This window comes from Haplochromis burtoni, unplaced genomic scaffold, assembly GCF_018398535.1.
Source record: "Haplochromis burtoni strain Fernald_Lab_line unplaced genomic scaffold, NCSU_Asbu1 Contig_5, whole genome shotgun sequence".
NCBI lineage: Eukaryota > Metazoa > Chordata > Actinopteri > Cichliformes > Cichlidae > Haplochromis > Haplochromis burtoni.
The window spans coordinates 2516202-2530005 of NW_024582366.1; the positions used below are offsets into that span (position 1 = coordinate 2516202).

The 13804-nt window shown below is 39.8% G+C and overlaps 1 protein-coding gene across 2 annotated transcripts in view; it reads left to right on the forward strand.

Moving 5' to 3' along the window:
* The window catches only part of negr1 (neuronal growth regulator 1), a 160828-nt gene that overhangs the window by 98730 nt on the left and 48294 nt on the right, over positions 1-13804 (forward strand). The gene's annotated exons all lie outside the window — the stretch shown is intronic.

The window sequence follows — 13804 nt, forward strand, 5'->3', positions numbered from 1 at the left end:
GCCCCTGAGCCATAGTTGGGGTTGGGAGCGTGTTGTATTTGGTCAAGTGCTCAGGCCTGCTGGACAGTTATCTCAGGCTGCTTCCGCCATTGATTCGCTCGTTGCTATTGATCGATATCGCAGACGACAATGGTCCAGATATCTGTCTGTGACTCCTTTGATCTTATTGTATAAATTGGTTTCTGAGAACTATTTATAAATTTCCCTTTGATCTGATATTTTACATAATCCTTCAGTACAGCAGATATTGAGTTGCTCCGCTTCACAAATAGAAAGTGTCTCTATTACAAAAGAGTTAAACGTATGGACCAAAAACTCTCGCACATTACATCAGCCTTCAGGGCAATGAATAATTAGTTTTTGTAACACAGCCAGCCTAACTGCAACACCTTTATGGAATATGCTATAAAAATGAAAAATGTAAAGGAGACAGTTTGTTGGACAGTGTTATCAAAAGCAGCAGGAGGATGTTGAGCGATTACTTTGAAATGAGATTTTTAGAGTCGATGTCAGTTGAAAGCCATTATCTCCAAAGTGTTTCTTTTCAGGAATGAAGTAACACAGCCTTCAGTGAGGTCGATGATAATTCATTTTTGAAATAATCCAATGGGTCTTAAAAGGGTTTTTTTTTTGTGCGCTAGCGAAGTGGGAAAAATATCACCTTTTATAAAGTGGCACGCAGTCCTTAAATTTAGGTGAAGTATCGTTAAAGATCCAGATGCTATAAAGTCATTGCCGAATGACCAATTAAGAAGAGGCTCCACAGTCGCCCCTTTCTCTTAATATAAAATACACAAAAAACTTTCATGTAATTTAGGAAAGGAGGCATACCCTGCACGAGCTGTCTTAAGAAAAATGAGCTTGTGGATTTGTTTTTCCACTTTACATGTGCAGTACCATGGCAGTGTGTTTGGGATCATTGTCAACAGTACAAGTGCATCTGCGAACAGAGAAACCTTTGTGCATTTCCAGTATTTTTTGACCAAACACCAACAAAATATTAGAGAAATGCTTTTAACTTTTCACACATTCGGACTTGTAATGCTGGCATCGTCACACCTCAGTGGCGGTGCATCTTACCCCCCAAAAAACCTAAAGTATTTATGATTTTTTTGCAAGTTTCACATTCTCAAACCCATCAGGTGGGCCAGTTCAGAGATTTTGCTGGGCCCGTTATGGCTCTCGGGCCATTGGTTTTGCACCACTGATTTAGAGAGACAGCTTGATGGGCATCCGCCGTACACATGAAATATCTGATAGAGCTCTTGTGTGACATGTATACACATTTTCATTCATAATTTGTGTGCAGTAAGACTAGAAGGTGTCTGATAAGTGTTTGAGCAGGCGCTGTACATCTTTGGGGCCACCCTTTCAGTTATAAATAATGGATTTCATAATTATTTACATGCTGTTTGAGCTACTGCAAACACTGTCAGATTTTTCTAGCCTCACAAGCATTTCACACACAAAAGGTCCTGTGTTTTATTACGGCTGTTTAGCATTCAAGGTGCTGAATAGGTAACAGAGAAGAAGCAAAAAATGCAGCTGACGTTAAAGAGGCAGGACTTTGTTTGTCGGCTTCTTCAAATGGGACTGAAAAGTTCTTCAATATTTTGTGCTCTGTAGCTTCAAATAGTCAGCGACTGTTTTCAGAGCATTTTGTCAGTATGCTTTTCATGCTTGTATTTTTCATCAAAGTTGCTTCTTCCCTTTTCTCTCTGCATGGTGACTGGTGACACATGTGCTCATCTCTAAAGATAAGGAAGCAGAATGAATGAATTAAAGTTGTCCATTGGAGCGACTGATTTGGCCACAGCAGGCAGAGCTTTAGCCAGCTGGTGGCCACTCTTCACTGCCTCCTCTCCTCACTGGCACACTTCTCCTCCTGTGAAGTAAAAAGAGAAGCATTTGGATTGTGTCCCAATCTACTGTATCATTCATGCTCTGCTGTCACACATCAGGCTGTATTCACCAGGCACCCAGGAGTGTGGGCTATTGATGAGGGGCTGAGCGTATTAAAATCTGTATTAAGATAAAGACATTAGCTGACATGGAAACTCAAACAAGAGAGAATAATTATGCAGCAAGAAGCAAGAAATTAACTTTATTAAAAATATTACACTGCATGGACAAGTGCTCATACAGCTGTTTTACAGCTGTATGTCTCACAAAAGAAGCCTGCTAATTTTGTGAAGGCCCTCCTGGGAGACTGTGCAGGTGTCAGTTTAACTCTCTAACTTAAACAGTACACAGCACAGAAATTCAAATATTATTTTTGCTTGTTTATTAAGTCACTCAACACTGAACTATGAATCATCCGAGCATAAAAAACACACCTGACTCTAAGAAGTGTTTCTAAGAAGCCGTTCTTAAGGGAAACAGGACGAAAAGCTGAGGTTTGCCAAATTACACAAGAACTAGAATGAAAATCAATGACAGCAGGTCTGATGGAGTCATGAATGCTAATATTCGGTTCAAATAGTCAGAAGTGGGTGTCTGCAGCCATCTGCAAAACACAGTGGGGGCTCTGTTTGGTTTGGAGCTGCATTTCAGCCAGTGGTGTCGGGGATCATGTCAAAACTAAAAGAATTATGAATGCAGAAACGCACAGACAGATTTGGATTCGCCCTGCGATGCCATCTGGAAACCATTTCATTGGCAGCAGCTTTAATTTCAGAATGACAATGATCCCAAACACACTGCCAAAGTCGCCAAAGCACACCTTTTACAATACTGGCAGTAGAAAAAAGAAAAACGCACAATGGAACATTACAAGTCATGGATTGGCCTCCCCTGAACTCTGGATTTTCGATCATCTTGACAAAGAACAAAGCAAAAAGAAGCCAGCATCCAAATAAGAGCTTTGAATGTCCTTCAAAAAGCTGAACTATCTGTGAAGTCTACTTAAAGAAATGACGAAAAAGCTTCTTAGCAAAACACAAAGAAATGAGAGGTGGAGTAACAGAAAGGGCGCAGCGTTATCGTTCGATATTGTTAACGGTGTAAGCGGCTATCGTGGCGTGCTTTGACCCCATTATGGTATCACCACTGATCCTCTTTTTTCTTGCTAACAGCAGTTAAATGAAATGAATTCATATTTATCAGTTAGTGATGTCTGTAGTATTTTTTCCTTCATCATTCTAATAAGACAGCATAGGATTGAGTGACACTTGACATTTCAAGGGTTAACAGTCTAATTAAATACATGTCCAGACAATTTTGTTCAAAACAATGGCTTTTTTCAAAGCTGTGGGTATAGCTGACCTCTGGGCTAATTGCAGATTAGGGCCACTAATTAAAATAAGCAAACCAAGGTAATGAAAATAAAATTAAGCTCGAACATATTTGCAGTTTTAATAACACCGGGCCACTAAGCCTGCCATTTGGTTCTCTATGATAGGAGTTAGAGGCAGACGTTCGCAGGCATTGTCACTGCCTGAGTGTTAAGTCCAGTACATGTAACCCCAGCATGGATTTCTCTAAGGCTCAAATGTCCTACCTTCATGTGGCAGCATTAATTAAATTATGGCCTGAGAGGGCTTCTTGCCTTTATGCTCCTGGCGATAAATGAACGGCGACTGAATACTTTTATCATCTAAACCTGAACGATGGCAGTCATCCATAAGGTCGCACTAGAATCAGATTGGCTTAAAAAACCCTACTTGGCGAAAGAATATTTCAGCTGTGATTCTACCTGATGAAATTTGATCTCTGACCTACTTTTTTTAAATTTACATATTCATCTTCACTGCAGGTGGGTGCCGTTACTGGCTGAAATTCTCACTGCACAGTGTGACTCAAAAGCATAAATATCACATCTAGGTGGTTGAGTCGGAGGGATGAATGAAAAGGAAACCACCGTGGAACACCTCCGCCTGAGATAAAACGCTGGTGTTTGATTAATTAATGAAGCCACCTTGTAGCAGATTGAAGGCATCCATCACTAACACTACAGATAAAACAATAACAGAAGCCTGTTTCTGTTTTAAGACGAACAATCAAAGGTGTTTGACCTCGCTTTCTAGTTTAGGGAGCTCTTTTCCTCCAGAGAGAGGTGTCGGCTCCTCTTATTGAACGAGTGAGAATACAGGGTTTGAACATCATCATGTTGCAAGATGAGATTTGACAGTTTGCACAAACTTTAGTCACACACGGAAGAAACGGAGACAGCTAACTGTCTTGTCGTGCTACGTTTTATTTGCCCGTCACTGTTTCAGTTGCTTCATCTGAAGCTGTCTGAAATATCTAGAGGGAATTTGATAGCGTGGCACAAATGTTTACATAAAGATTTTAACCCTAACTCAAAAAACTCTGGACAAAATTTCACAGAAAATGTCAACTTTGCAGATATCCAGATGTTTTGCAGAAGTACAATTTGGCTATTATCTGAAATAAGAAGCACGAGGAGGCGATATAGAGTCAGTTATTCATTTATTTTATGTTTATCTTCTTAAGATGAACTTAAGAAAATGAAATCAGCAGGGTTATTTTAGGACTCTTTTACATGCTTTTACATTGGGCTACATTCCTGTTAATTTTAGCTTATTTAATTAAATAATACGTTTAAATCATGCATATATTCACCTGACCTACATCTCTTAGAAGCTAAATATAAAGGCACTCCATTCATTATACCTCCACCATGAATGTAAATAAAGCTATCCGGTTTTTCAGTGATGACGCGACGAATCCTACTTCCGGGCCTAAAGTAGTCTGCGTTTAATATGGCTTTTGTGTTGTTAACATGTTTAATGTTTTGTATTTTCTTCTATTTGATCTCAAAAAGCTCCTAAAACAGTCAGTGATCACTGTTGACCTCCCTCGGCTTTTATTACCGCTAATCATTTATTTAAGCTCAGTTTTTAAAACCTTAGGATGTAACTACAGCCCAGCCCATGCAGCAGTATATGAATGACTAACCTCGTATTGTGGATGGATTATCTCAGTTGTTCTCCTGGCTGAAGTTTGGTCCTTTTACAGCATCCTGCCATGCGATTACATTTGTTCCTGACCACCGAGAACACTCACGTTAACTTTTATCGAGTGGAAAAAAAGTTAGCTTGTTTATATTATGCTAACATAGCTGTGTCGCTAGCGGTCACGTAGCACATCATTATATACCAGCTAGCCCAACTTCAGTAACCCTACAAACGTCACTGCTGTTTAGTTTTCTGTCTTCATTTATGCTGGAAGTGATAGCAGAGCTGTACGTTTTAATTTGTTTCCAAAACCCCGCAGTCAGGACATGCTATATTGTATTTAGATAGAAGCTAGCGAGCTAACTCCTGCTAACTTCTAACTCCGTTAAATGTCATAAATTCCGTTTTCATGGATGCCTGGATGTTAAACTCAATTGTTACACCTGGTAGAGCAGAACGCTGATCATTTTATTAAAGATGAAAGACTTTAGACAGTTTTTCAACTCTCAGTAATGCCATAGTGATCGTTTGATATATGGACCTGCAGCGGAGTTTAGGCCCAGACACGGCTAGTGACGTCAGACTGAACAACCGGAAAGAGAAGTACTCGACTGCTGTGAGATCCTTCTGAATTTCTCCTGAAGTTTGGGAAAAATAACTCAGTGATGTGATAACACATCTTTGTCCGCTAAGTTGACTATTTTCTAATTTACGTTAGCAACCATTGCATTGTTTTTCCTGCACTTTACGCATTCATTATACTGTTTCTTAAGGTGTATCTTGAGGCAGCTGAAAAGTTTATTGTGTTCCTTTGCAGCGCAGACAAAACGCTTTGAATATGATTTATAATCGGTTGAGATAACTTGTGCTAAATCTGAAGTATTTCCCACAACAATGATGATCTCCTTTGAGGGACAAGCTCTTCTCCGTCTGCTGTGGCAGACGTTAGAAGTTTGATCTCTGTCTGTCTTTTAGCATAGCTTCAGTCATCGAATCATCGAATCATACGAGTCCAGGAAAGTTCAAGTTGCTCAGTGCTGGGAACAGCTGTGATTGGCACATGCTCAGGTGCCACTTGATATGCTTCTACTTTGTGTTCTGTAGCTGGAGCGTGTGTTTTTATTATTGCTCAATCATGGTCATTAAACTGTGTCATCATGCCCTAAATGAACATTATTGGTATTTACCAAAATGATTGTAATGTTTTTGTAATGATTAATCCACCAATATGTGCAAGCTCGTTATTCAAAATGATGGTTTTATAAACAGAATGTAATTATTGTTGTTCGCCATTATTTTCAAATTTACTGTTTTAAGGCACAGTAGAATTTTTGATTAAGATGTAAAACTAGTTATTTGCTTGCATTCCTGAACAGACAGATTAGTTTTAATGGTTGATGTCGTGCTTGATTTATTAATGAGCTCTCAGAGAAGTCCAGTGTGCCGGGAATAAAAATGTTGATTACATTTCAGTGAATTCAGTGAGTTTTATTTTTTAACAGGTTTTTTGACAGATTTCTAAAAAGTATTTGTGTTTTCTCTTTTTAACTAATTTGTTAAGCCCTGTATACAAAACTTTTCTCCAGGAGCCACTTGGCTTGTCAAGTTAAAAGGCATCAATTACTAAAAGGTTGAGGTGAATGTATGTAAGAGTTTGCATATATAATTTTTACCCTATGTGGATTAGAGAAAATGCAAAATAAATTCAAACTCGTGGACCCAGTTTGTTTGTTTTTAACCATTGAAGATGTGTGCTGTACACAGTTCAAAGAAACGATTGAAAGCCCAAAATTCCCATTATATTCATGCCCACGGTGAGCGTATACAAACTTCTGACCGCGTGTAATTTTGTATGACAGCATCCCTCGATTCAGGCTAAAGCTTTAACCAGTTCAGGTTTGTCTTCCTTTTTAATATCACTTTGGCTCCTTCGTGGCAAGCTTGCTTGTCAGAGTGAAAGCGTACCCTGTATGCTTCGGAGTTTTCCAGCCATTTTTACGCCTCCTTCCTCCTCCAGTACCCTGCAGCTGTGAATTCTGCTCACATATTCGCCATGGCTGTGATTGTAAAAAGAAGAGCACCTCGCTCTTTCCTGCTTACACTAATTGTCCAGCAAAACTGTGATCATTTTAATCACCATACACATCAGAGCTGCTGTGAGCAATTTAACCAGTGGTATTGATAGCTTTCTGAAAAAAAAAAATCAGAATGCAGGAGCACACTGCGAATACTTCTAATTCTTTACATCACCTGGTCTTTTGTTTGCTCCTAACCTTCCTTTCCCTCTAATACCCCAGCCGTCCAGGCCTGTTTGGAATTCAGGCCCCGGCCTGGTAGATACACCCACAACATGCTCCTCTGCTGACAGAGTGGTTGTGGGGAGTCACGACCATCTCTGATAAATAAGAGACTAAAGTTGTTTACTTGTGTTCAGTAGACACATCTTCATGACCACCCAACATTACAATGTCAAGTAATGACACTGGAGTAAACAGCTATTAGCGGCGTGTGGGCATGCTTTATTTATTTATTTGATAGTTATTGAATTTACAAAGAATCATTATACACCATAACAGCTGCATAGAGGTATGCAGAATTTATTACATTTTGCAAAATGCAATGACCTACATACTGTGTGTCCATATCAGGCTCAGCGCAGCGGTGGATGGTGAGGTTGAATCAAAGGTGGAATAAACGTTCATCGCACAGTTCAATGAAAACTGGCGTCGGGAGTATTTTCAAATCAGACACGCAGTCTCCGTTGAGCGTTTGTCGACAGTTTGCCCTATCTGTTGAAATACTGTGGCTTACGATTCAAAAGAGAAGGCTTCCTAGAATTGGATTCTGATCCAATCCTAAGTAGAGTTAAAGCCAGTACCCTCAAGCTGTTTGGATGTAAATCCATCTCTCTACATCTCTCCAAAGCTCTCGTCTTGATTGCTATTTGGATTCCTTGCTGCATGAGGGGCATGAATAAATGAGCGGAAACTTGATCTTCTGCAGAATAAATGTTCTGGCTAGTACACTTCCTTTTTTTCCTTTACTTTTAAACATTGGCATCCCATTTTAGTGACAAAATAAGTAATAATGTTGAGCGCAAGGTGAATAACATCACAGGCTTACATGAAATCGTCTATAACATGGTTATTATGTTCACACAATCGGAGATGACTTACTGCGCTCGCTCGTAACAATAGATTAATGACATTTCCGCGTGTGTCGACTGTACCATTGTCTTCATCGGAACAGCTCGCCAGCTCGTGTGTATTTAGGAAGATAGGTGAGGATTTGTGTACCTTGAGCCATTTAGTGTTAAACACAGACAATAGATTGAATCCCTGGTGTTGTCGACCCACACAGTCCTACACACTAAGCTGGTTATTTATATGCCTCGCATTGTATAAAAAGAAGGAACACAATGTTCCCTAGCTGTTCTGAATAGAAATCTTAATGAATTAATAAATCTTGGCAGTAGAACCATTCCTGACTGAGGGGGGAAAAAGCAGGACAAAGAAGCCCACAGATGGCAGTGGGGAACAGTGTCTCTGTGTGTAAGCTGACAAGTCATGCACTGATGAGTCCATTTCTTAATTGCAATGAAAACTCATTTTCAAATCTGGCTGAAGAGGTAGGGTTATTAATTGATCTTTTAATTAAAAAGCCTGCGTTCTCCGGGTTCTCTTGGCAAACAATAGTATGTAGCTAAATAAATCATATTCATCCTTGAAGTACACCAATTAATCATCAATTGTCACACGAGGATTGTTTAAGGGACGCTACTCAGCGAAGCCTTGTACATTAAGGTGTTTTGCTTTGTGAGCAAACCCTGTCCATTAATAAAGGTCACACTTGTTATGTATCTTTAAAGTGTGTGTATTTGTACAGTTTGCATAGACATTTGGAGACATCGGCTTTGTTTTGATAATGCAGATGTAATGGCTTTTGGTTCGTGATCGATCCGTAACTGCCCATTTGTCACCTGCCAGAGCCTTACAGTCCTCATTTTTCTGCCATGCTTGTACTATTCCTGGACCCAACCGCTCACCCCCATCTGGTGGAGCCACCGTGACTTCAGGCACGATTTACAGCACCACCCCAGCATTCCCTAGACATTAAATTACCTGGATTATTGGGGCTTCATGGTTTTTAGTGCACTACTTTGCATTACTCTCCAAAACCCGGATGGTGTATAGCACAATATATGATGATGTAAGATATGCCAGCAAGGTAAAATTGGACTTATTGGATTGTACTGGGTTTTATGGTTGTGATCTGTCTTAACAGATCGCAGTGCCAAGGTCCAAATTGGGAGAACTTGATAATATTGATATGCATATAAAATTATAGCATTTTGCAATACCTGCAATGCTATAAGAGAGATTTTTCTACATTAGAAATCGCTGAAAGACAATTATTGGACCCAAATTGCTTTTTGAATTTGTCCATTTGCAGAAATACAAATGGCCTTCAAGAAAAGCTTTGTATTCTTAGTTACCGCTCTTGGAGTTTTGCAGCCTGTAGTGCTCGTATTGTATGCTGGCCAGTGGGATGATGCATTTACATGGTTCAAGTTTTCAAATTAAGTGCAGCAAATAGAAAAATGCTTAAAAACATTTGACTTTGCCTTTGCAAATAACCAACATCAGTTCCAACTCCACACTTTTCTGAATACGCGGCATGTTGCACGACTGGATCGCTGGTATTATTATTATACTGCGCTCTGTATTTAGAGCTGTGCTGTGGAACGGATGAGCACCTGAAGTGCCTAACATTTTTAACAGCACATTTTTCAATCCTTTCATTGTCTTAGTTTGATTTTTTTATCTGAGCATTTTAACTAACTACTGATGGAGAACAGTAAACCTAATTAACTATAAAAATAGGAAATCCTTTGAGTCTAATGAAGAAAGCACAGTGTTCATTTGACAAATAGCTGATCCAGCTGGTAATATATTAAAGGGAACACAGCAAAATAATCCAGAGAGGAAATGCACATTTAGAAAAACAATTTTCCAGCAGTTTTGTGGTTTGTAGTTCAGGGTCTATCCCTGGGTCCGAAAGGATGTTTAAAGATATGCACATAAGCTTGATTGGTCACGTACCATAAAAGCAGTGAGTGTTTGTTACATTTTTCACAGAAAGATTATTTGCTAAACACGTCTGCAATGCTCAATTCAATCAAATCCAGATAGTCTGAACAGTGTAGGTAATCATTTTATTAGAATCGTGGTCGTTTCTCAGTTACTTTTCATAAAACCTCTCCATGCAGGGTGGCCATGAAAAAACCCTCCATGCAGGAAAAACCCTCCTGGTATAATAAGAATGAAATAAATAAAAATGTCTCTATGTGTGAGGTTTGAAGTATTGACTCACCTGACTGAGCCACCCTGTCCACTGTCCTAGTAACTGTACAACACGACAGCCGGGTCACCCTGGTGCTTTCAGAGCCTTCAGATAATCGATGGCCCCGCACAATACCACCAATGGAGGATTACGAGGACTTGCTAAGCCTCTGCTGGTCAGCATACTACATTGATTTTGTCATACTTGTTATTGGCTTATATTTCTGTGCTGCAGACTACTGTTGCAATTTTCTCTGCTTCTTTTCATCTTTTTCTTTAAGTACATCTGTTCTGTAAAGCGCAGTGTCAGACACCAGACACTCTGATGTTACTTTATTATGTGCTTTAGAAACTTTTGTTTTCTTTTAGTTGCTGCAGGTTGTTACTGCTCCTCTGCAAAGCTGTCTTCGGGTGCAGTAACCACCAATGCTGGTTATGTTTAAATATAGCTCTGAAGTAATCTGTGATGTTTGAACAGATCTTTGAAGTTTCTGAAGCAGAAATATTTTGAGTTTAGACCACAGACACAAGGGTACACACACCCACAGTGCACATTCACACACAACATGCACAGGCATCCAGTCAAGGTCTACTAATACCCCCCCAGCATGGGGTCGAACATTTCATGCAGTGATAAATGAAGAGGAAGAGCCCTAGCATAACCCATGGCTTGATTCACTATCTTAAGTCCTTCAGATTATTCAGCAGAGCAACAAAAGAGGGAACTAATGGTATAATTGGCACACATGCAAGGACAGAAAATCAACATACGCTAGTCCTATGAATGTGCTCATTGGGATGCAGAAGAAAGGTTGGTGGAAGGGCATCCGTCATCACAGAGCACACTGTGATCTTTGTGTGCCTCTCTTACATGATTTTATGACACTTGTACAAATGATCACATGCTTTGCTTTCACCTTGCCCAAATCTGTGGCATTCCACTTCATCTATCTGCGCCGACTGTCACAGGCTGCAGGGAAAGACTGTGCATGCATTGGTTCCATGCAGCTCTTCAAACCAAGGCCGTCTCACAGAAAGTACTGAATGATCAAAGGTGAAGGATTTGTAAATCTAAGCGGATAAAACACATGAATGCTATCCTCTTCTGTAGGAGTGAACCAGATTATGTCTTCGTTGAATTTCCGTTGTTTTGGGGGAGTCCGACGTGCTGGGGTTATGTTTAGAAGCTTTTTCACTCCATACTCAGGTCTCTCCAAATGCAATTGAAAGTAAAGTCTTGCAGGCTCTTGGCCAAGTCCTTCCACTGGAAAGGGGCTTTAGCTCAGACTGACAGGTCATTCTTTAAAGCTCATTGTCAGGAATATAAATAGTCCCCATCTTACTTTCAAACTTGGCTGGGCAATTTACTGCTAGCTGCAGGACTGGTCTAAAGAGCGCGAGCGTTTTCCATGTATCATATGCTTTTAATCAGAAACAGTGTGAGTGACACAAAGTAATTTTGCCCTGTCTTGTATCTGAAATGGCTGTGCATCTGCTTGGTTGTTCAGAACAGTTTTATTGTTTGTCAGGCTTTTGGAAAGTCAAGCCAAGTTTACACAATACACAATGTCAGATTGAGCTCTGTGTGATAGTGTGATTGGTTTTTCCTGTTTCTTTGCCTCAGTGTTCAGTGAAGAAGCAGGCGATCTATGAAGGTAAGCTGTCATAAAAATACCAGTGGGTTTAAGCCACTGTGTGCATTCAGCTGGGACCAGTTTAGCGTTGTCCCCAGACCTTTAAAGGTGCCATTTTATTTACCCATCACAGTTTAAGCATTAATTGAATTAATATTATAACATTAAGCAGAGTATAATACAATCTTAATCATTCATCTGATGAGTTGGCTGTTTATTTTACCCTTTGATCTCCACTTGGTAAAATTGAGTCAAATGCATTGAACTAAACCTAATAGCTAATGCTGTTTGAATATTATAATGCTCATCTAAATGTTTTACATACCAAATAAGAAAGCACAGGACAGTTACAGTTGTGTTATTGATTCAGTCCCAGTAATCCCACTTTGCGTGTGCAGTGGAGTTCAGGAGTCCCGGCACATTACGCCCACTCACTCGCTTTGAATCCACTCGACAATTACCTACACATGGACTTACTGTGCTTGGCCATTAATTGGATTTTAATGTCAGTCATTATTTTGACTTCCACCTAAGAAGAAAACAAAGTGATTGGCATAAAATGCTTACACTCCCCCCTTTGTTTTTCTTTTTTCCCACTGTTACAGCCGTGCACTTTTACAACCCCCTAAAAGCTCAAACTCACTGGTTAGTTTCAGCTCAAGCCTTCGACTGAAGGAGACTCTTTGGTCAAAAAGCTCAATATCAAGGAAGCAGAACTCGCAGGGCTTCCAAAGGTGAACCTGCCCAAGTATTTTTTTAACAGTTGCCTGCAGCTGCTTAAAAAATTCACATACACCATTGACCGGAATAACCTGGAATTTTGCTATAAGCGGGCAGCCTTACGGACTGCTTTGCACTGGGGGACCCTGGCAGGTTAAAGACCATTTAATGTTTGATCCAGCTGTGCAGGACAGCTGGATCGCATCACCCCCTTAAAGCCTGAAATATGAAATAATTGCCAGAAAATCTTTGAAAATGAAGAATTTATTGAACCATCTGACAAATTGGTTTAAAAATGATTTACATTTTAATTTCCATATACGATTTTATATTTTGTATCATATTTGCTACATCTGACTTCTTTTTTTTAATTGCTTAAAAATATGTTTTGCAATTTATTTAGTTTTTTTAAAGAGGGGGGTGGGGGGGGGGGATGTTACACTGATTATGTAGAAGTCTCACAAAAACCTGCATGTATCAAATATGATGCGTGCACCTCCACAGGCTGATGTCTAGAAACGTCCAGGACTGCAGTGCATCAGTGAAAACAGCTTCTGACACATGCAACAACGTTTTGAGAGTGTCAAGAAAATGCAACTTGTGCTTTCAAGTTTAAAGACCATCAGACTGGAGAAATCTACCAAACCCAAACTGACTTACATACCTGTAAAAAAAGTTAAACTGATGGTATATTCATGGTGACATTGTTGGGCCGTTATTTAATTTTTCATTCATTTTGGTATCACTGATCGTAGCTGTGGTCTGGTCTGCACTTGTGTTGGTTTTCTTATTCACTGTGTGACCTCTTAAACACGATGGCCCATCTCCCGAGTTTAACCTGTAGTTACATTTTAGATGAAATTTGAAATGGCATTTTTGTTTTTGGTCTACCACTTTAATTATGTTGTCAATCTATAAAACATAAACATATTACATTATTTCAAGGCTCTGTTGCTTGAAGTGGAGAAGGACTGGGTTGCTTTAAAAGCCATCGCTGCCTACATGACACTGGCAAAGAGATTAACACCACACTTCAGCACATGAAAGGAGTCTGATTTTGCATTCACTGAACCTGCCTCTGCCATTGAGTCTTTGAACTTCCATTAAGCCATTTATCACCATGCAGTGCAATTTATTTGAGTTTCCTAACACAGGGGATGGGTGCCCTCTCTCCTCTCCAAATATGCCT